The sequence below is a fragment of the Chiloscyllium plagiosum genome, unplaced genomic scaffold (genome assembly GCF_037043375.1).
Source record: "Chiloscyllium plagiosum isolate Xiang-an unplaced genomic scaffold, Cpla_swu_hap1 HiC_scaffold_26, whole genome shotgun sequence".
Classification (NCBI taxonomy): Eukaryota; Metazoa; Chordata; class Chondrichthyes; order Orectolobiformes; family Hemiscylliidae; genus Chiloscyllium; species Chiloscyllium plagiosum.
In genome coordinates this window covers 62,282,782-62,303,669 of record NW_028270164.1, presented here as the reverse complement: position 1 = coordinate 62,303,669, position 20,888 = coordinate 62,282,782, and the positions used below count along the sequence as shown (strand labels likewise).

General features: G+C 47.1%; 8 non-coding genes across 8 annotated transcripts; all 8 read left to right on the top strand.

Moving 5' to 3' along the window:
• The first annotated feature begins 8,997 nt into the window (after positions 1-8,997).
• trnat-agu (transfer RNA threonine (anticodon AGU)) lies at positions 8,998-9,071 on the top strand. The gene has a single exon. It is a non-coding gene; the product is annotated as a tRNA-Thr (tRNA).
• Positions 9,072-10,629: 1,558 nt separating this feature from the next.
• trnat-agu (transfer RNA threonine (anticodon AGU)) lies at positions 10,630-10,703 on the top strand. The gene has a single exon. It is a non-coding gene; the product is annotated as a tRNA-Thr (tRNA).
• Positions 10,704-12,261: 1,558 nt separating this feature from the next.
• On the top strand, positions 12,262-12,335 carry trnat-agu (transfer RNA threonine (anticodon AGU)). Its single transcript has one exon. It is a non-coding gene; the product is annotated as a tRNA-Thr (tRNA).
• Positions 12,336-13,893: 1,558 nt separating this feature from the next.
• Positions 13,894-13,967, top strand: trnat-agu (transfer RNA threonine (anticodon AGU)). The gene has a single exon. It is a non-coding gene; the product is annotated as a tRNA-Thr (tRNA).
• Positions 13,968-15,525: 1,558 nt separating this feature from the next.
• On the top strand, positions 15,526-15,599 carry trnat-agu (transfer RNA threonine (anticodon AGU)). The gene has a single exon. It is a non-coding gene; the product is annotated as a tRNA-Thr (tRNA).
• Positions 15,600-17,157: 1,558 nt separating this feature from the next.
• trnat-agu (transfer RNA threonine (anticodon AGU)) lies at positions 17,158-17,231 on the top strand. Its single transcript has one exon. It is a non-coding gene; the product is annotated as a tRNA-Thr (tRNA).
• A 1,558-nt stretch (positions 17,232-18,789) lies between these two features.
• trnat-agu (transfer RNA threonine (anticodon AGU)) lies at positions 18,790-18,863 on the top strand. The gene has a single exon. It is a non-coding gene; the product is annotated as a tRNA-Thr (tRNA).
• A 1,558-nt stretch (positions 18,864-20,421) lies between these two features.
• On the top strand, positions 20,422-20,495 carry trnat-agu (transfer RNA threonine (anticodon AGU)). The gene has a single exon. It is a non-coding gene; the product is annotated as a tRNA-Thr (tRNA).
• Positions 20,496-20,888: the final 393 nt, after the last annotated feature.

Here is a 20,888-nt window from a genome sequence, read left to right as displayed (position 1 = left end):
GGGTTTTCCTTAATCTTCCCGCTCAAGCTTTCTCATGCCCACTTCTAGCTATCTTATGACCATTATTCAGTTCCTTTTTGGCGATCTTGTAACCTTCTAAAGCCCTATCTGATCCTTGCTTCCTCAACCTTATGTAAGCATCCTACTTCCAATTGATGGAGATAAGGCGGGAGGTATGGGCGCAGGTTCTGAATTATTTCGGTGGCAAGGGAAGGCGCCGTGAGTGGAGGATGGGTTTTTACGGGATGAGAACCTACAAGGGAGTCACGAAGGGAATGGTCTCTGTGGAACACAGATAGGAGTAGGGAGGGATATATATCCCTGGTGCAGGGTCCATTTGTAGGTGTCGGAAATAGCAAAAAATGATGCGTTGTATCTGAAGGTTGGTGGGGTGGAAGGTGAGTACCAGGGGCTTTCTGTCCTTTTGCGATTGGAGAGGTTGGTTTCGAGGGTGAAGGTCCGCAAACTGAGGAGACCTGCTGAAGGGCATCATTGTCGACGCGAGACTTGAAGAAGGAGGCCATCTGGGATGATCAAACCTGCGCCAATATCTTCCTCCACCGCCCTCTTGAACTGTCCTACCTGCCCATTGTCCTTCCCACCTATCCACTCCACCGTCCAGTCTGACCCATCGACACCACAGGGTAGCACAGTGGCTCAATAGTTAGCACTGCAGCCTCATAGCACCAGGGTCTCAGGTTTGATTCCAGCCCTGGGCGACTGTCTGTGTGGAGTTTGCACATTCATCCAGTGTCTGCGTGGGTTTCCTCCGAGTGCTCCAGTTTTCTCTCGCAGTCCAAACATGTGCAGGTTAGATGAATTGGCCATGGTAAATTGTCCACAGTGTTAGGTGCATTTTGCAAAGGGAAATGGGTCTGAGTGGGTTAATTTTCAAAGGGTTGGTGTGGACTGGTTGGTCCGAAGGGCCTGTTTCCACACTGGAGAGAATCTAATCACACCCCAGCTAATCTTCGTACCCATCCCATGTGTTTCGCAGCCCCGTCGTGGCCTGCCTCATTCCTGATGAAGGGCTTTATGCTCTAAACGTCGATTCTCCCCCTCCTCGGATGCTGCCTGACCGGCTGTGCTCATCCAGGACCACACGCTTCGACTCTGATCTCCAGCATTTGCAATCCTCACTTCTCCTAGAATCGTTTAATTGCAGAACTTCAAGAACTGAATTCTTAACCTAAATTAAACTTTAAAATTATGTTTATCTTCCAGAAATAAATAACATCTATTGCAATTGATGTTTATGAAACTTGTATTTGCTTCTGCAAACTGTCGAGGTTCTTAAAATAAACTTGTTTTGACTTGAAACCTAACAATAAATAACTGTGTTCAGGTGGCTTTGCTGCCATCAACTCTTCTTTGAAACAATGAAGTGTTTGTGTAAATAAACACAGAAATAGAATCAACAGAATGGATTACAGAACAAAGCCCAGTTTATATTTCCCCACAAGCACAGCATGCGAGTAGTGGCAATAATGCAAATAACTCAAAGGATTCCAATGCTAATTGATGTGAGGACTTTTTACTGTAAAAGGAGTATGATCATAAAATCACCTTGATATAAACTATAATTATATTAAAAAACTATAATTATGAGATATATTGGCACAGCCAATGTTTTTGTGTCTGTCTCTCTTTCTCTCTTCCCCTTCTGCCTCCCCCTTTTTTTATATCCATAACATGAAGTCACACCTCAACATATTCTCTCAGTCAAATCTATCCAACTCTTTCTCGAGAGATTTCAGCCAGTCGAGCAAGATTTTCTCAAAAATCTTAGTATTCAGCGATCTGGAAGTGCTTGATGGGAACAAGGTTGCGCGACTTTATGGTGTTAGTGTTGGCATGGTTTTTCATTGTGTCTCACCAGTATTAGTCCTGGATGAGGAATGTTTAATGGCTCAATATAATGTATACTTCATGGAATATTTAATATTAACATGAATATGTGATTTCCTCTGCATCAAAACTGCCCTGAGAGTGTTTTTTGCAGTGAATCCTGGGTGCAGCTCTACTCTGCATCTAAACCAAACACATTTGACATATTTGCATTAGCTAGCACAATATAGCACATAGAATAGAGCAGAGAAACGTTCAGCACAGAACAGGCATTTTGGTCTACGATATTGTGCCGAGGATTAAACCTAAAGTAAAATAAAATAACTTCACCTAGGCATCCCTCAATTCACTGCTATTCATGTGCATGTCCAACAGTCACTTAAATGACCCTAATGACTCTGATTCCATCACCACCACTGGCAACACATTCCATGTATTCACAATTCTCTGCGTAAAGAACCTTCCTCTGACATCCCCTCTATATCTTTCTCCTGATATCTTAAAACTATGACCCCTCGTGCCAGTTAATCCTGCCCTGGGGAAAGGTCTCTGGCTATTGACTCTAGCCATGCCTCTCATTACCTTGTATACCTCAATCAGGTCACCTCGTTTCTTCCTTCTCTCCAGAGAGAAAAGTCCGAGCATAGTCAACCTCACTTCATAAGGCACGGCCTCCAGTCCAGGCAGCGTTCTGGTAAACCTTCTTTGCTCCTTCTTCAAAGCGTCTTTATCTTTCCTATAGCAGGGTGACCAGAACTTGACACAATATTCCAAGTGTGGTCGCAACAGGAACTTGTAGAGCTGTAGCAAAACCTCACAGCTCTTAAACTCGATGCCCCGGCCCGGTTAATGAAAGCCAAAATACCATATGCTTTCTCAACAACCCTATCCACTTGGGTGGCAACTTTGAGGGATCTATGTATTTGAACATTAAGATCCCTCTGTTTCTCCACACTGCCACGAATCCTGTCTTTAATCCTACATTCAGCATTCGAGTCTGATCTTCCAAAATGCATCTCTTTGTATTTATGCAGGTTGAACTCCACCTGCCATTTCTCAGCCAATCTCTGCATCCTGTTGATGTCGTGCTGCAGCTTGCAATAGCCCTCGATACTATTAATGGCACCTCCTTTGTGTCATCTGCAAATTTACTAACCACCCCTCAACCTCCCCATCCAAGTCATTTATAAAAACTACAAAGGGCAGAGGCCCAAGAACAGAGCCATGTGGGACACCACTCAACACTGACCTCCAGGCAGAATGCTTTCCATCTACAATCACTCTCTGTCTTCTGTCAGCCAACCAATTCAGGATCCAGATTGGCAAATTTCCCTGTATCCCATACTTCCTGATTTTATGAATGAGCCTTCTATGGGGAAACTTATTAAATGCCTTGCTGAAGTCCACATACACCACATCCACTGCTCGACTTTCATCGATCTGTCTTTTCATCTCCTCAAAGAGCTCAATATGGTTTGTGAGGCATGATCTGCACCTCACAAAGCCATGCTGAATGCCTTTGATCATGCTATGCTTTACCAAATAGTCATAAATCCTATCCTTCAGAATTCTTTCCAAAATCTTGCAGACCACAGACATAAGACTGACTGGTCTGTAATCACCAAGGATTTCCCTATTACCCTTCAACATCCTTGCTTCCTCCATCTTATGTAAGCAGCCTTCTTTTTGACGAGAAGCTCTTCTGTTCTTGTTATCCAGGGTTGCTTAATCTTACCCCTCTTATCTCTCTCAGAGGAACAAAATTAAGCATCACTCGCAACAAATGTTCCTTCAACTGTCTACACATGCCTGCTGTGACCTTTCTTTGGAAAAAATACTTCCAATCTGTACTTTCCAACCTATCTGATAGCTTTATAATTTCCTTTTCCCCAATTAAGTATCTTCCCTTAATAACTGCTCCTTTCCCTCTCCTAGGCTATGGTAAACGTGAAGCAGTCGTTGTCTCCTCACCAAAGTCTCCCACCACGAGATCTGACACCTGTCCTGGCTCGTTGCTGAGCACCAAATCCAAAATGGCCTCCCTGCCTCGTCCGCCTGTCTACATACTGAGTAAGGAAACCTTCCTGCACACACCAATCGATATTGGGAAAGTTGAAATAACCCATAACATCAACCCTGCTCCATCTCGATTTTTCCAAAATCTGCTGGCCTATGAATTCTTCAATCTCTCAACTGCTATGAGGGTTTCTATAGAAAACCCCTAATGAGGCGGCTGCTCCCATGCTGTTCCTAAGTTCTATCCATAATGACTCAGTAGACAAACCTTCCTCAGCAATCTTTGTTTCTGTAGCAGTGATGCACTCTCTGATTAGCAATGCTACACCCCCTCCTTTTTATCCACCCTCGCTGTTCTTTTTTAACATTCTAAACCCTGGAACATCTAGCAACCATTCCCGCGCCTAATAAAACCCACATCTCTGTTATAGCCACAATATCATAACCCCAAGTACTGGTCCATGCTCTAAGTTCATCACTCTTTTTTTCTGACACTCTGTGCATTAAAGCAGACACACTTTAACCAATCCCCTTGTCGAGTGAGATTTATCCAACATGTACGTGAGCAGTACAGTCATGTAAAACACTTGATGTAACAGTGTAAAGGAGCTTGAACTCTGACTATTGTCTTCTTGAAATTTAAAGTTTGAGACCAGAATAAAAAGGGAACAAAACTATGCATTGAAACTTTCCTACACAGGTAAATTATAAGCTACAGACAGAGACATATACGCATGCAGTGTTTAATGGATGTGTGCTGAGAGACCTTTAACATGTGATATTGCAATGTGCATGAATTCCATGCCCCACAAACCTGCAGAATGTTTGATAGGGAAGGTTAAATGTAGTTTTAATCTGTCTTTAACCTTATCTGTAGCAGTCGTGGTTGTGTTTGACAAATATTCAACACAACTGGCATGTTATAAAAGTACTCACTGCATTAGAGACAGAATGCAATGCCACCAAAGAGGGAGAAAGGCAGTCTATCGATGACGTCATCAGGACCTGTCTTTATTCATGAGGAGGAGGAATTGAAGCAGCTGGACTTCAAACATGAAACTAAGGGAAATTTAAATGAGGCCTATAATAATTCTGAAAAGGCCAACGTAGACCAAAGGTCAATTATGAGGAGCCAGAAGCAGGTCATTCAGCCAATGGAGTTTGGTCTTCCATTCAATGACATCATGGATGAACTGATAATCCGAAGGTCCACTTTTCAGTCTTTTCCCTATAAGCAATTGCTCCATTACTAATTCCAAATCTATGCAGTTACCCTTGAAAATACTAAATTACCAAACCTCAGTGTTCTGTAGTGAAGAATTTGACAGATTCACTACATTCTGGGAGAAGAAATTCTCTTCTGCCTTACATTTGTGATCACTAATTCAGAGATTATACTCACTGGTCCTGAACTTTCCCACAAAGGGAAACAGCATTTCTGCATTTAACCCATCAAGTTTCCTGAAACTAATAGATGTTTCAGAATGTCAGGAATGAATTTTCTTTGTTCCAATTAGTACAGGCCCAAAATACTCAACCTCTACTCTCAAGATAGTCCTTCCATCCTCAGGATCAATCTACTGAACCTCATGTGGATTGTCTCACATTCCAATCTATCTTGGCTTCGATACGAGTCTCAGAATAGTTCACAGTATTCCAACAGTGGTATGATGAGAATCTTTTTCTAAGTTTGGGCAAAATTTATAGTCATGGAGTTATACAGTACAGAAACAGATCCGTCGGTCCAACTCATCTGTGCTGACCAGGTATTCCAATCGGACTGAGTATCGTTTGCCAAACATCTGCCTCGTATTCCTCTAAATGCTTCCTGATCATACACCCATCCAAGTGCCTTTAAAATGTTATTATTATACTCGCCTCCACTACTTCCTCTGGCAGCTTTTTCCATACATTCACCCCCATCTGTGTGAAAACGTCACCACCTGGATCTTTTCAAAAGTTTCTTCCCTCCTCCTAACTCCTATGCCCTCTATTTTGGGCTCCCCTATTCGAGGAAAAAGAACTTGGCAATTCACCATATCAATGCCCCACATGATTTTATAAATCATGTTCAGGCCACCCCTAAGCCTCCCTTCTTAGAATCTTATAATCTTATTTCCTCTCACTGCAGGAAAGAGCCTATTTAGACTCACCGACAGCTTAACCACTCCAGTTCTGGCATCATCCTTGGACATCAGTTCGACACCATCGCAAGTTCAACAAAGTCTTTTAGGTAAAAGGTCGGACAGAATTGTCCACAATATTCTCAAAGTGGCCTCATAAATGTTCAGAACAGCTGAAAAATGACATCTCAATGCCTATACTTAATGCTCTGACAAATTAAGGCAAACGTGGCAAACGCCTGCTTCACCATCTTATCTACCTACAACTCCACTTTCAAGGAAATATCTACCCACACAATTTGGTCTCTTTGTTCACTAACATTCCCAAAACCCAGCCATATTCCAATTGTAGGAGTGTTCAGAACCAGAGGTCACACTCTGAAGATTCAGGCTGGACCATTTGAGATAGAAATGAGGAAACATTTCTTCAATCAAAGAGTGGTGAGCCTGTGGAATTCATTACTACAGGAAGTAATTGATGCCAAAGCATTGAATAATCAAGAGGCAGCTTGACATAGCACTTGGAGAAATTGGGGTGAATGGTTATGGGGAGGAAGCAGGATTGAGCCATTGAGCCGGATGATCAGCCAAAATTGTGATGAATGGTGAAGTAGGATTGAAGGGCCTCCAACTCCAACATTTCTATTGTTAAGAGGAAAATATTAGTGTGTACGCAAAGAATACATCCGCTGATCCTGCCAGAGTCAGCCCAGTGATTGCTTGCATTCATCTAGAAAGGCAATGGCAGCAGATACACGGATAAACTACCTCCGCTGCAGCTTCACTATCTCTGGGTCAAAGTCCTGGAACCCCCTCAGTGTTGGTGCTAATGGCTCACTCTTTACTGCTCACTGTTTACACAGGCTCACACACCACTCCTGGTCAGTGACACTTTTCCCTTTGGTGTGAGGTTCCCTCTGAGGGTAATAACGGCCTTCATGGGCCCAGAGAGGATGACACATCCTCTATATTCTGTCAGTTTAAAGAGGTTAAAACATGGAATACAAGAGCTGATTGTGTTTTTCTGTGCCGTTTGCATGGAGAATGTTGAGTCGTGAACTCTCTCTGGTTTGCAATTCTCACTGAGCAAGATTGAGACGGAAAGCACATTGCCGAGTTCTTGTGTTCAAGTGGTGAAGGAACTGTACCTGTGCACGAACGCAAGCATGGGCGCTGTGGCGCCATGGCTAAGATGGTTAAAGCACCTGTCGAGTAAAAAAGGAGACTCTGAGTTCGAATCACAGTGGTGCCGGCTTCTGTGTCAACGGTTCGTACTTGCATCTTCTTGACAGAGTTGTGTTGGTGGTCAAACAGCGGAATGTTCCGTTGCAGCCTGTTATGATTTGGCGATCCTGGTATCAGTCCAGGAGTCACTGTCAAATCTAACCGGAATTACTGACCGTTGATGCACAAGCGCCACTGCGTCTCATTCTCTTTCATTCTCCCACCTTCATTCCCAGTTTGGTGGGAAAAACGACGTGAGGTGGAGACACTGCAGACTTACCAGGGAATTCTGTGGCAAACGCGCACACACACTCCACACCCTCATTCTCTGCTGTCACCGTTCATTCATTTTACACCAACACATCCTCCTTCTCCTAAAGTTGGAGTGCAGTTGTCTTTTGTTTTTCTGCTGAAGTAGGAAAAGAGAAACATTGCTGCTGAAGGTGGTTATGCAGTGAAGGACAGTCACCACCGTGTGTACAAGTCAGTTGGCAAGGTTTCCTGTCAGCGTCACTGGGCTGGTGAGGGTGGGTGGGCGGGGTCCCTGTTTAGAATCCGAGTTTGCATAGTCCAGACCTGGATACAGCTCCCAGTCTGGTAATGAAGATTTATTTCTCTAATTGTGAATTATCCGATTGAAAACAAATTCCTAGTTCCGCACAGAATACACCCACTGATCCTGCCAGAGTCAGCCCAGAGATTGTTTGCATTCATCTAGAAGGACAAAGGCAGCAGATACGCGGGTAAACAACCTCCGCAAATCCCCCTCCTATCATCTCAGCTTTCTGAGTTGGAAAGATCTCGATGTAGCTTCACTGTCGCTGGATCAAAGTCCTGGAACCCCCTCCCGAGTAGCCTCATGGCTGGAGCTCCGTGCTGAGGAGTTCAAGGATTCAGGAAAGTAACTCCCCCCCTGATCTGTCGGGTAATCAGGGATGGGCAGTAAATCCTACCCTGGAAGAGCACAGCAGTTCAGGCAGCATCCAAGGAGTAGCGAAATCGATGTTTCGGGCAAAAGCCTATCCTAGCTTCACTGTCGCTGGATCAAAGTCCTGGAACCCCCTCCCGAGTAGCCTCATGGCTGGAGCTCCGTGCTGAGGAGTTCAAGGATTCAGGAAAGTAACTCACCCCCCCTGATCTGTCGGGTAATCAGGGATGGGCAGTAAATCCTACCCTGGATTAGTGGCGCTGGAAGAGCACAGCAGTTCAGGCAGCATCCAAGGAGTAGCGAAATCGACGTTTCGGGCAAAAGCCTATCCTATCGAGTGACGGCGATATCCCAGGAAACTGTTTCTAAAAGGGGCAGGTCCTAAACGGACACCTGCTATCGGTCGGAAATAAGTTGAGAACTGGAGAGAGGGAGTGTCATAAAATGCCGACCGCGAAGCATGAGGCAGGAAATGAGTGTAGAGCTGGTGGTACAAAGCTCAGAGTTGGTGCTAATGGCTCACCCTTTACTGCTCACTATTTATACAAACTCACACACCACTCCTGGTCAGTTCACTTCAGTGACACTTTTCCCCTTGGTGTGAGCTTTCCTCTGAGCGTAATAACGCCCTTCATGGGACACATCCTCTTTATCCTGTCAGTTTAAAGAGGTGAAAACATCGAGTACATGAGCAGATTGTGTTTTTCTGTGCCGTTTGCGTGGAGAATGTTGAGTAGTGAACTCTCTCTTATTTACAATTCTCACTGAGCAAGATTGAGACGGAAAGCACGTTGCCGAGTTCTTGTGTTCAAGTGGTGAATGAACTGTAGCTGTGCACGAGCGCGAAATAGCCGCTGTGGCGCCATGGCTTAGATGGTTAAAGCGCCTGTCTAGTAAACAGGAGATCCTGGGTTCGAATCCCAGTGGTGCCTGCTTGCTGTGTCGAAACTTCGCACTCGCCCCCCTTCTTGCCACAGTTGTGTTGCTGGTCACACTGCTCCACCTTCTGTTGCAGCCTGTTATGATTTGTCGATCCTGGTATCAGTCCAGCAGTCACTGTTAATTCTACCTGGAATATCTTACCGATTTTCCACAAGCGCGCCTGCTTCTCGTTCTCTTTTATTCTCCCACCTTCATTCCCAGTTTGGTGGGAATAACGACGTGATGTGGAGACACTGCAGATTTACCAGGGAATGCTGTGGCAAACGCGCACACACACTCCACGAGCTGATCACCCTCATTCTCTGCTGTCACCGTTCATTCATTTTACACCAACAGAAAATAGATCCTCCTTCTCCTAGAGTTGGAGTGCAGTTGTCTTTTGTTTTTCAGCTGAAGTAGGAAAAGAGAAACATTGCTGCTGAAGGTGGTTATGGAGTGAAGGACAGTCACCACCGTGTGTACAAGTCAGTTGGCAAGGTTTCCTGTCAGCGTCACTGGGCTGGTGAGGGTGGGTGGGCGGGTCCCTGTTTAGGAATCCGAGTTTGCATAGTCCAGACCTGGATACAGCTCCCAGTCTGGTAATGAAGATTTATTTCTCTAATTGTGAATTATTCGATTGAAAACGAATTCCTCGTTCCGCACAGAATACACCCGCTGATCCTGCCAGAGTCAGCCCAGTGATTGTTTGCATTCATCTAGAAGGACAAAGGCAGCAGATACGCGGGTAAACTACCTCCGCAAATCCCCCTCCTATCATCTCAGCTTTCTGAGTTGGAAAGATCTCGATGTAGCTTCACTGTCGCTGGATCAAAGTCCTGGAACCCCCTCCCGAGCAGCCTCATGGCTGGAGCTCCGTGCTGAGGAGTTCAAGGATTCAGGAAAGTAACTCACCCCCCTGATCTGTCGGGTAATCAGGGATGGGCAGTAAATCCTACCCTGGATTAGTGGCGCTGGAAGAGCACAGCAGTTCAGGCAGCATCCAAGGAGTAGCGAAATCGACGTTTCGGGCAAAAGCCTATCCTATCGAGTGACGGCGATATCCCAGGAAACTGTTTCTAAAAGGGACAGGTCTTAAACGGACACCTGCTATCGGTCGGAAATAAGTTGAGAACTGGAGAGAGGGAATGTCATAAAATGCCTACCGCGAGGCATGAGGCAGGAAGTGAGTGTAGAGCTGGTGGTACAAAGCTCAGAGTTGGTGCTAATGGCTCACCCTTTACTGCTCACTATTTACACAGACTCACACACCACTCCTGGTCAGTTCACTTCAGTGACACTTTTCCCCTTGGTGTGAACTTCCCTCTGAGCGTAATAACGCCCTTCATGGGACACATCCTCTTTATCCTGTCAGTTTATAGAGGTGAAAACCTCGAGTACATGAGCAGATTGTGTTTTTCTGTGCCGTTTGCGTGGAGAATGTTGAGTAGTGAACTCTCTCTTATTTACAATTCTCACTGAGCAAGATTGAGACGGAAAGCACGTTGCCGAGTTCTTGTGTTCAAGTGGTGAATGAACTGTAGCTGTGCACGAGCGCGAATGAGCCGCTGTGGCGCCATGGCTTAGATGGTTAAAGCGCCTGTCTAGTAAACAGGAGATCCTGGGTTCGAATCCCAGTGGTGCCTGCTTGCTGTGTCGAAACTTCGCACTCGCCCCCCTTCTTGTCACAGTTGTGTTGCTGGTCACACGGCTCCACCTTCTGTTGCAGCCTGTTATGATTTGTCGATCCTGGTATCAGTCCAGCAGTCACTGTTAATTCTAGCTGGAATATCTTACCGATTTTCCACAAGCGCGCCTGCTTCTCGTTCTCTTTTATTCTCCCACCTTCATTCCCAGTTTGGTGGGAATAACGACGTAATGTGGAGACACTGCAGATTTACCAGGGAATGCTGTGGCAAACGCGCGCACACACTCCACGAGCTGATCACCCTCATTCTCTGCTCTCACCGTTCATTCATTTTACACCAACAGAAAATAGATCCTCCTTCTCCTAGAGTTGGAGTGCAGTTGTCTTTTGTTTTTCAGCTGAAGTAGGAAAAGAGAAACATTGCAGCTGAAGGTGGTTATGGAGTGAAGGACAGTCACCACCGTGTGTACAAGTCAGTTGGCAAGGTTTCCTGTCAGCGTCACTGGGCTGGTGAGGGTGGGTGGGCGGGTCCCTGTTTAGGAATCCGAGTTTGCATAGTCCAGACCTGGATACAGCTCCCAGTCTGGTAATGAAGATTTATTTCTCTAATTGTGAATTATCCGATTGAAAACGAATTCCTCGTTCCGCACAGGATACACCCGCTGATCCTGCCAGAATCAGCCCAGTGATTGTTTGCATTCATCTAGAAGGACAAAGGCAGCAGATACGCGGGTAAACTACCTCCGCAAATCCCCCTCCTATCATCTCAGCTTTCTGAGTTGGAAAGATCTCGATGTAGCTTCACTGTCGCTGGATCAAAGTCCTGGAACCCCCTCCCGAGCAGCCTCATGGCTGGAGCTCCGTGCTGAGGAGTTCAAGGATTCAGGAAAGTAACTCACCCCCCTGATCTGTCGGGTAATCAGGGATGGGCAGTAAATCCTACCCTGGATTAGTGGCGCTGGAAGAGCACAGCAGTTCAGGCAGCATCCAAGGAGTAGCGAAATCGACGTTTCGGGCAAAAGCCTATCCTATCGAGTGACGGCGATATCCCAGGAAACTGTTTCTAAAAGGGACAGGTCTTAAACGGACACCTGCTATCGGTCGGAAATAAGTTGAGAACTGGAGAGAGGGAATGTCATAAAATGCCTACCGCGACGCATGAGGCAGGAAGTGAGTGTAGAGCTGGTGGTACAAAGCTCAGAGTTGGTGCTAATGGCTCACCCTTTACTGCTCACTATTTACACAGACTCACACACCACTCCTGGTCAGTTCACTTCAGTGACACTTTTCCCCTTGGTGTGAGCTTCCCTCTGAGCGTAATAACGCCCTTCATGGGACACATCCTCTTTATCCTGTCAGTTTATGGAGGTGAAAACCTCGAGTACATGAGCAGATTGTGTTTTTCTGTGCCGTTTGCGTGGAGAATGTTGAGTAGTGAACTCTCTCTTATTTACAATTCTCACTGAGCAAGATTGAGACGGAAAGCACGTTGCCGAGTTCTTGTGTTCAAGTGGTGAATGAACTGTAGCTGTGCACGAGCGCGAATGAGCAGCTGTGGCGCCATGGCTTAGATGGTTAAAGCGCCTGTCTAGTAAACAGGAGATCCTGGGTTCGAATCCCAGTGGTGCCTGCTTGCTGTGTCGAAACTTCGCACTCGCCCCCCTTCTTGTCACAGTTGTGTTGCTGGTCACACTGCTCCACCTTCTGTTGCAGCCTGTTATGATTTGTCGATCCTGGTATCAGTCCAGCAGTCACTGTTAATTCTACCTGGAATATCTTACCGATTTTCCACAAGCGCGCCTGCTTCTCGTTCTCTTTTATTCTCCCACCTTCATTCCCAGTTTGGTGGGAATAACGACGTGATGTGGAGACACTGCAGATTTACCAGGGAATGCTGTGGCAAACGCGCACACACACTCCACGAGCTGATCACCCTCATTCTCTGCTGTCACCGTTCATTCATTTTACACCAACAGAAAATAGATCCTCCTTCTCCTAGAGTTGGAGTGCAGTTGTCTTTTGTTTTTCAGCTGAAGTAGGAAAAGAGAAACATTGCTGCTGAAGGTGGTTATGGAGTGAAGGACAGTCACCACCGTGTGTACAAGTCAGTTGGCAAGGTTTCCTGTCAGCGTCACTGGGCTGGTGAGGGTGGGTGGGCGGGTCCCTGTTTAGGAATCCGAGTTTGCATAGTCCAGACCTGGATACAGCTCCCAGTCTGGTAATGAAGATTTATTTCTCTAATTGTGAATTATCCGATTGAAAACGAATTCCTCGTTCCGCACAGAATACACCCGCTGATCCTGCCAGAGTCAGCCCAGTGATTGTTTGCATTCATCTAGAAGGACAAAGGCAGCAGATACGCGGGTAAACTACCTCCGCAAATCCCCCTCCTATCATCTCAGCTTTCTGAGTTGGAAAGATCTCGATGTAGCTTCACTGTCGCTGGATCAAAGTCCTGGAACCCCCTCCCGAGCAGCCTCATGGCTGGAGCTCCGTGCTGAGGAGTTCAAGGATTCAGGAAAGTAACTCACCCCCCTGATCTGTCGGGTAATCAGGGATGGGCAGTAAATCCTACCCTGGATTAGTGGCGCTGGAAGAGCACAGCAGTTCAGGCAGCATCCAAGGAGTAGCGAAATCGACGTTTCGGGCAAAAGCCTATCCTATCGAGTGACGGCGATATCCCAGGAAACTGTTTCTAAAAGGGACAGGTCTTAAACGGACACCTGCTATCGGTCGGAAATAAGTTGAGAACTGGAGAGAGGGAATGTCATAAAATGCCTACCGCGAGGCATGAGGCAGGAAGTGAGTGTAGAGCTGGTGGTACAAAGCTCAGAGTTGGTGCTAATGGCTCACCCTTTACTGCTCACTATTTACACAGACTCACACACCACTCCTGGTCAGTTCACTTCAGTGACACTTTTCCCCTTGGTGTGAACTTCCCTCTGAGCGTAATAACGCCCTTCATGGGACACATCCTCTTTATCCTGTCAGTTTATAGAGGTGAAAACCTCGAGTACATGAGCAGATTGTGTTTTTCTGTGCCGTTTGCGTGGAGAATGTTGAGTAGTGAACTCTCTCTTATTTACAATTCTCACTGAGCAAGATTGAGACGGAAAGCACGTTGCCGAGTTCTTGTGTTCAAGTGGTGAATGAACTGTAGCTGTGCACGAGCGCGAATGAGCCGCTGTGGCGCCATGGCTTAGATGGTTAAAGCGCCTGTCTAGTAAACAGGAGATCCTGGGTTCGAATCCCAGTGGTGCCTGCTTGCTGTGTCGAAACTTCGCACTCGCCCCCCTTCTTGTCACAGTTGTGTTGCTGGTCACACGGCTCCACCTTCTGTTGCAGCCTGTTATGATTTGTCGATCCTGGTATCAGTCCAGCAGTCACTGTTAATTCTAGCTGGAATATCTTACCGATTTTCCACAAGCGCGCCTGCTTCTCGTTCTCTTTTATTCTCCCACCTTCATTCCCAGTTTGGTGGGAATAACGACGTAATGTGGAGACACTGCAGATTTACCAGGGAATGCTGTGGCAAACGCGCGCACACACTCCACGAGCTGATCACCCTCATTCTCTGCTCTCACCGTTCATTCATTTTACACCAACAGAAAATAGATCCTCCTTCTCCTAGAGTTGGAGTGCAGTTGTCTTTTGTTTTTCAGCTGAAGTAGGAAAAGAGAAACATTGCAGCTGAAGGTGGTTATGGAGTGAAGGACAGTCACCACCGTGTGTACAAGTCAGTTGGCAAGGTTTCCTGTCAGCGTCACTGGGCTGGTGAGGGTGGGTGGGCGGGTCCCTGTTTAGGAATCCGAGTTTGCATAGTCCAGACCTGGATACAGCTCCCAGTCTGGTAATGAAGATTTATTTCTCTAATTGTGAATTATCCGATTGAAAACGAATTCCTCGTTCCGCACAGGATACACCCGCTGATCCTGCCAGAATCAGCCCAGTGATTGTTTGCATTCATCTAGAAGGACAAAGGCAGCAGATACGCGGGTAAACTACCTCCGCAAATCCCCCTCCTATCATCTCAGCTTTCTGAGTTGGAAAGATCTCGATGTAGCTTCACTGTCGCTGGATCAAAGTCCTGGAACCCCCTCCCGAGCAGCCTCATGGCTGGAGCTCCGTGCTGAGGAGTTCAAGGATTCAGGAAAGTAACTCACCCCCCTGATCTGTCGGGTAATCAGGGATGGGCAGTAAATCCTACCCTGGATTAGTGGCGCTGGAAGAGCACAGCAGTTCAGGCAGCATCCAAGGAGTAGCGAAATCGACGTTTCGGGCAAAAGCCTATCCTATCGAGTGACGGCGATATCCCAGGAAACTGTTTCTAAAAGGGACAGGTCTTAAACGGACACCTGCTATCGGTCGGAAATAAGTTGAGAACTGGAGAGAGGGAATGTCATAAAATGCCTACCGCGACGCATGAGGCAGGAAGTGAGTGTAGAGCTGGTGGTACAAAGCTCAGAGTTGGTGCTAATGGCTCACCCTTTACTGCTCACTATTTACACAGACTCACACACCACTCCTGGTCAGTTCACTTCAGTGACACTTTTCCCCTTGGTGTGAGCTTCCCTCTGAGCGTAATAACGCCCTTCATGGGACACATCCTCTTTATCCTGTCAGTTTATAGAGGTGAAAACCTCGAGTACATGAGCAGATTGTGTTTTTCTGTGCCGTTTGCGTGGAGAATGTTGAGTAGTGAACTCTCTCTTATTTACAATTCTCACTGAGCAAGATTGAGACGGAAAGCACGTTGCCGAGTTCTTGTGTTCAAGTGGTGAATGAACTGTAGCTGTGCACGAGCGCGAATGAGCCGCTGTGGCGCCATGGCTTAGATGGTTAAAGCGCCTGTCTAGTAAACAGGAGATCCTGGGTTCGAATCCCAGTGGTGCCTGCTTGCTGTGTCGAAACTTCGCACTCGCCCCCCTTCTTGTCACAGTTGTGTTGCTGGTCACACGGCTCCACCTTCTGTTGCAGCCTGTTATGATTTGTCGATCCTGGTATCAGTCCAGCAGTCACTGTTAATTCTAGCTGGAATATCTTACCGATTTTCCACAAGCGCGCCTGCTTCTCGTTCTCTTTTATTCTCCCACCTTCATTCCCAGTTTGGTGGGAATAACGACGTAATGTGGAGACACTGCAGATTTACCAGGGAATGCTGTGGCAAACGCGCGCACACACTCCACGAGCTGATCACCCTCATTCTCTGCTCTCACCGTTCATTCATTTTACACCAACAGAAAATAGATCCTCCTTCTCCTAGAGTTGGAGTGCAGTTGTCTTTTGTTTTTCAGCTGAAGTAGGAAAAGAGAAACATTGCAGCTGAAGGTGGTTATGGAGTGAAGGACAGTCACCACCGTGTGTACAAGTCAGTTGGCAAGGTTTCCTGTCAGCGTCACTGGGCTGGTGAGGGTGGGTGGGCGGGTCCCTGTTTAGGAATCCGAGTTTGCATAGTCCAGACCTGGATACAGCTCCCAGTCTGGTAATGAAGATTTATTTCTCTAATTGTGAATTATCCGATTGAAAACGAATTCCTCGTTCCGCACAGGATACACCCGCTGATCCTGCCAGAATCAGCCCAGTGATTGTTTGCATTCATCTAGAAGGACAAAGGCAGCAGATACGCGGGTAAACTACCTCCGCAAATCCCCCTCCTATCATCTCAGCTTTCTGAGTTGGAAAGATCTCGATGTAGCTTCACTGTCGCTGGATCAAAGTCCTGGAACCCCCTCCCGAGCAGCCTCATGGCTGGAGCTCCGTGCTGAGGAGTTCAAGGATTCAGGAAAGTAACTCACCCCCCTGATCTGTCGGGTAATCAGGGATGGGCAGTAAATCCTACCCTGGATTAGTGGCGCTGGAAGAGCACAGCAGTTCAGGCAGCATCCAAGGAGTAGCGAAATCGACGTTTCGGGCAAAAGCCTATCCTATCGAGTGACGGCGATATCCCAGGAAACTGTTTCTAAAAGGGACAGGTCTTAAACGGACACCTGCTATCGGTCGGAAATAAGTTGAGAACTGGAGAGAGGGAATGTCATAAAATGCCTACCGCGACGCATGAGGCAGGAAGTGAGTGTAGAGCTGGTGGTACAAAGCTCAGAGTTGGTGCTAATGGCTCACCCTTTACTGCTCACTATTTACACAGACTCACACACCACTCCTGGTCAGTTCACTTCAGTGACACTTTTCCCCTTGGTGTGAGCTTCCCTCTGAGCGTAATAACGCCCTTCATGGGACACATCCTCTTTATCCTGTCAGTTTATGGAGGTGAAAACCTCGAGTACATGAGCAGATTGTGTTTTTCTGTGCCGTTTGCGTGGAGAATGTTGAGTAGTGAACTCTCTCTTATTTACAATTCTCACTGAGCAAGATTGAGACGGAAAGCACGTTGCCGAGTTCTTGTGTTCAAGTGGTGAATGAACTGTAGCTGTGCACGAGCGCGAATGAGCAGCTGTGGCGCCATGGCTTAGATGGTTAAAGCGCCTGTCTAGTAAACAGGAGATCCTGGGTTCGAATCCCAGTGGTGCCTGCTTGCTGTGTCGAAACTTCGCACTCGCCCCCCTTCTTGTCACAGTTGTGTTGCTGGTCACACTGCTCCACCTTCTGTTGCAGCCTGTTATGATTTGTCGATCCTGGTATCAGTCCAGCAGTCACTGTTAATTCTACCTGGAATATCTTACCGATTTTCCACAAGCGCGCCTGCTTCTCGTTCTCTTTTATTCTCCCACCTTCATTCCCAGTTTGGTGGGAATAACGACGTGATGTGGAGACACTGCAGATTTACCAGGGAATGCTGTGGCAAACGCGCACACACACTCCACGAGCTGATCACCCTCATTCTCTGCTGTCACCGTTCATTCATTTTACACCAACAGAAAATAGATCCTCCTTCTCCTAGAGTTGGAGTGCAGTTGTCTTTTGTTTTTCAGCTGAAGTAGGAAAAGAGAAACATTGCTGCTGAAGGTGGTTATGGAGTGAAGGACAGTCACCACCGTGTGTACAAGTCAGTTGGCAAGGTTTCCTGTCAGCGTCACTGGGCTGGTGAGGGTGGGTGGGCGGGTCCCTGTTTAGGAATCCGAGTTTGCATAGTCCAGACCTGGATACAGCTCCCAGTCTGGTAATGAAGATTTATTTCTCTAATTGTGAATTATCCGATTGAAAACGAATTCCTCGTTCCGCACAGAATACACCCGCTGATCCTGCCAGAGTCAGCCCAGTGATTGTTTGCATTCATCTAGAAGGACAAAGGCAGCAGATACGCGGGTAAACTACCTCCGCAAATCCCCCTCCTATCATCTCAGCTTTCTGAGTTGGAAAGATCTCGATGTAGCTTCACTGTCGCTGGATCAAAGTCCTGGAACCCCCTCCCGAGCAGCCTCATGGCTGGAGCTCCGTGCTGAGGAGTTCAAGGATTCAGGAAAGTAACTCACCCCCCTGATCTGTCGGGTAATCAGGGATGGGCAGTAAATCCTACCCTGGATTAGTGGCGCTGGAAGAGCACAGCAGTTCAGGCAGCATCCAAGGAGTAGCGAAATCGACGTTTCGGGCAAAAGCCTATCCTATCGAGTGACGGCGATATCCCAGGAAACTGTTTCTAAAAGGGACAGGTCTTAAACGGACACCTGCTATCGGTCGGAAATAAGTTGAGAACTGGAGAGAGGGAATGTCATAAAATGCCTACCGCGAGGCATGAGGCAGGAAGTGAGTGTAGAGCTGGTGGTACAAAGCTCAGAGTTGGTGCTAATGGCTCACCCTTTACTGCTCACTATTTACACAGACTCACACACCACTCCTGGTCAGTTCACTTCAGTGACACTTTTCCCCTTGGTGTGAACTTCCCTCTGAGCGTAATAACGCCCTTCATGGGACACATCCTCTTTATCCTGTCAGTTTATAGAGGTGAAAACCTCGAGTACATGAGCAGATTGTGTTTTTCTGTGCCGTTTGCGTGGAGAATGTTGAGTAGTGAACTCTCTCTTATTTACAATTCTCACTGAGCAAGATTGAGACGGAAAGCACGTTGCCGAGTTCTTGTGTTCAAGTGGTGAATGAACTGTAGCTGTGCACGAGCGCGAATGAGCCGCTGTGGCGCCATGGCTTAGATGGTTAAAGCGCCTGTCTAGTAAACAGGAGATCCTGGGTTCGAATCCCAGTGGTGCCTGCTTGCTGTGTCGAAACTTCGCACTCGCCCCCCTTCTTGTCACAGTTGTGTTGCTGGTCACACGGCTCCACCTTCTGTTGCAGCCTGTTATGATTTGTCGATCCTGGTATCAGTCCAGCAGTCACTGTTAATTCTAGCTGGAATATCTTACCGATTTTCCACAAGCGCGCCTGCTTCTCGTTCTCTTTTATTCTCCCACCTTCATTCCCAGTTTGGTGGGAATAACGACGTAATGTGGAGACACTGCAGATTTACCAGGGAATGCTGTGGCAAACGCGCGCACACACTCCACGAGCTGATCACCCTCATTCTCTGCTCTCACCGTTCATTCATTTTACACCAACAGAAAATAGATCCTCCTTCTCCTAGAGTTGGAGTGCAGTTGTCTTTTGTTTTTCAGCTGAAGTAGGAAAAGAGAAACATTGCAGCTGAAGGTGGTTATGGAGTGAAGGACAGTCACCACCGTGTGTACAAGTCAGTTGGCAAGGTTTCCTGTCAGCGTCACTGGGCTGGTGAGGGTGGGTGGGCGGGTCCCTGTTTAGGAATCCGAGTTTGCATAGTCCAGACCTGGATACAGCTCCCAGTCTGGTAATGAAGATTTATTTCTCTAATTGTGAATTATCCGATTGAAAACGAATTCCTCGTTCCGCACAGGATACACCCGCTGATCCTGCCAGAATCAGCCCAGTGATTGTTTGCATTCATCTAGAAGGACAAAGGCAGCAGATACGCGGGTAAACTACCTCCGCAAATCCCCCTCCTATCATCTCAGCTTTCTGAGTTGGAAAGATCTCGATGTAGCTTCACTGTCGCTGGATCAAAGTCCTGGAACCCCCTCCCGAGCAGCCTCATGGCTGGAGCTCCGTGCTGAGGAGTTCAAGGATTCAGGAAAGTAACTCACCCCCCTGATCTGTCGGGTAATCAGGGATGGGCAGTAAATCCTACCCTGGATTAGTGGCGCTGGAAGAGCACAGCAGTTCAGGCAGCATCCAAGGAGTAGCGAAATCGACGTTTCGGGCAAAAGCCTATCCTATCGAGTGACGGCGATATCCCAGGAAACTGTTTCTAAAAGGGACAGGTCTTAAACGGACACCTGCTATCGGTCGGAAATAAGTTGAGAACTGGAGAGAGGGAATGTCATAAAATGCCTACCGCGACGCATGAGGCAGGAAGTGAGTGTAGAGCTGGTGGTACAAAGCTCAGAGTTGGTGCTAATGGCTCACCCTTTACTGCTCACTATTTACACAGACTCACACACCACTCCTGGTCAGTTCACTTCAGTGACACTTTTCCCCTTGGTGTGAGCTTCCCTCTGAGCGTAATAACGCCCTTCATGGGACACATCCTCTTTATCCTGTCAGTTTATAGAGGTGAAAACCTCGAGTACATGAGCAGATTGTGTTTTTCTGTGCCGTTTGCGTGGAGAATGTTGAGTAGTGAACTCTCTCTTATTTACAATTCTCACTGAGCAAGATTGAGACGGAAAGCACGTTGCCGAGTTCTTGTGTTCAAGTGGTGAATGAACTGTAGCTGTGCACGAGCGCGAATGAGCAGCTGTGGCGCCATGGCTTAGATGGTTAAAGCGCCTGTCTAGTAAACAGGAGATCCTGGGTTCGAATCCCAGTGGTGCCTGCTTGCTGTGTCGAAACTTCGCACTCGCCCCCCTTCTTGTCACAGTTGTGTTGCTGGTCACACGGCTCCACCTTCTGTTGCAGCCTGTTATGATTTGTCGATCCTGGTATCAGTCCAGCAGTCACTGTTAATTCTACCTGGAATATCTTACCGATTTTCCACAAGCGCGCCTGCTTCTCGTTCTCTTTTATTCTCCCACCTTCATTCCCAGTTTGATGGGAATAACGACGTAATGTGGAGACACTGCAGATTTACCAGGGAATGCTGTGGCAAACGCGCGCACACACTCCACGAGCTGATCACCCTCATTCTCTGCTGTCACCGTTCATTCATTTTACACCAACAGAAAATAGATCCTCCTTCTCCTAGAGTTGGAGTGCAGTTGTCTTTTGT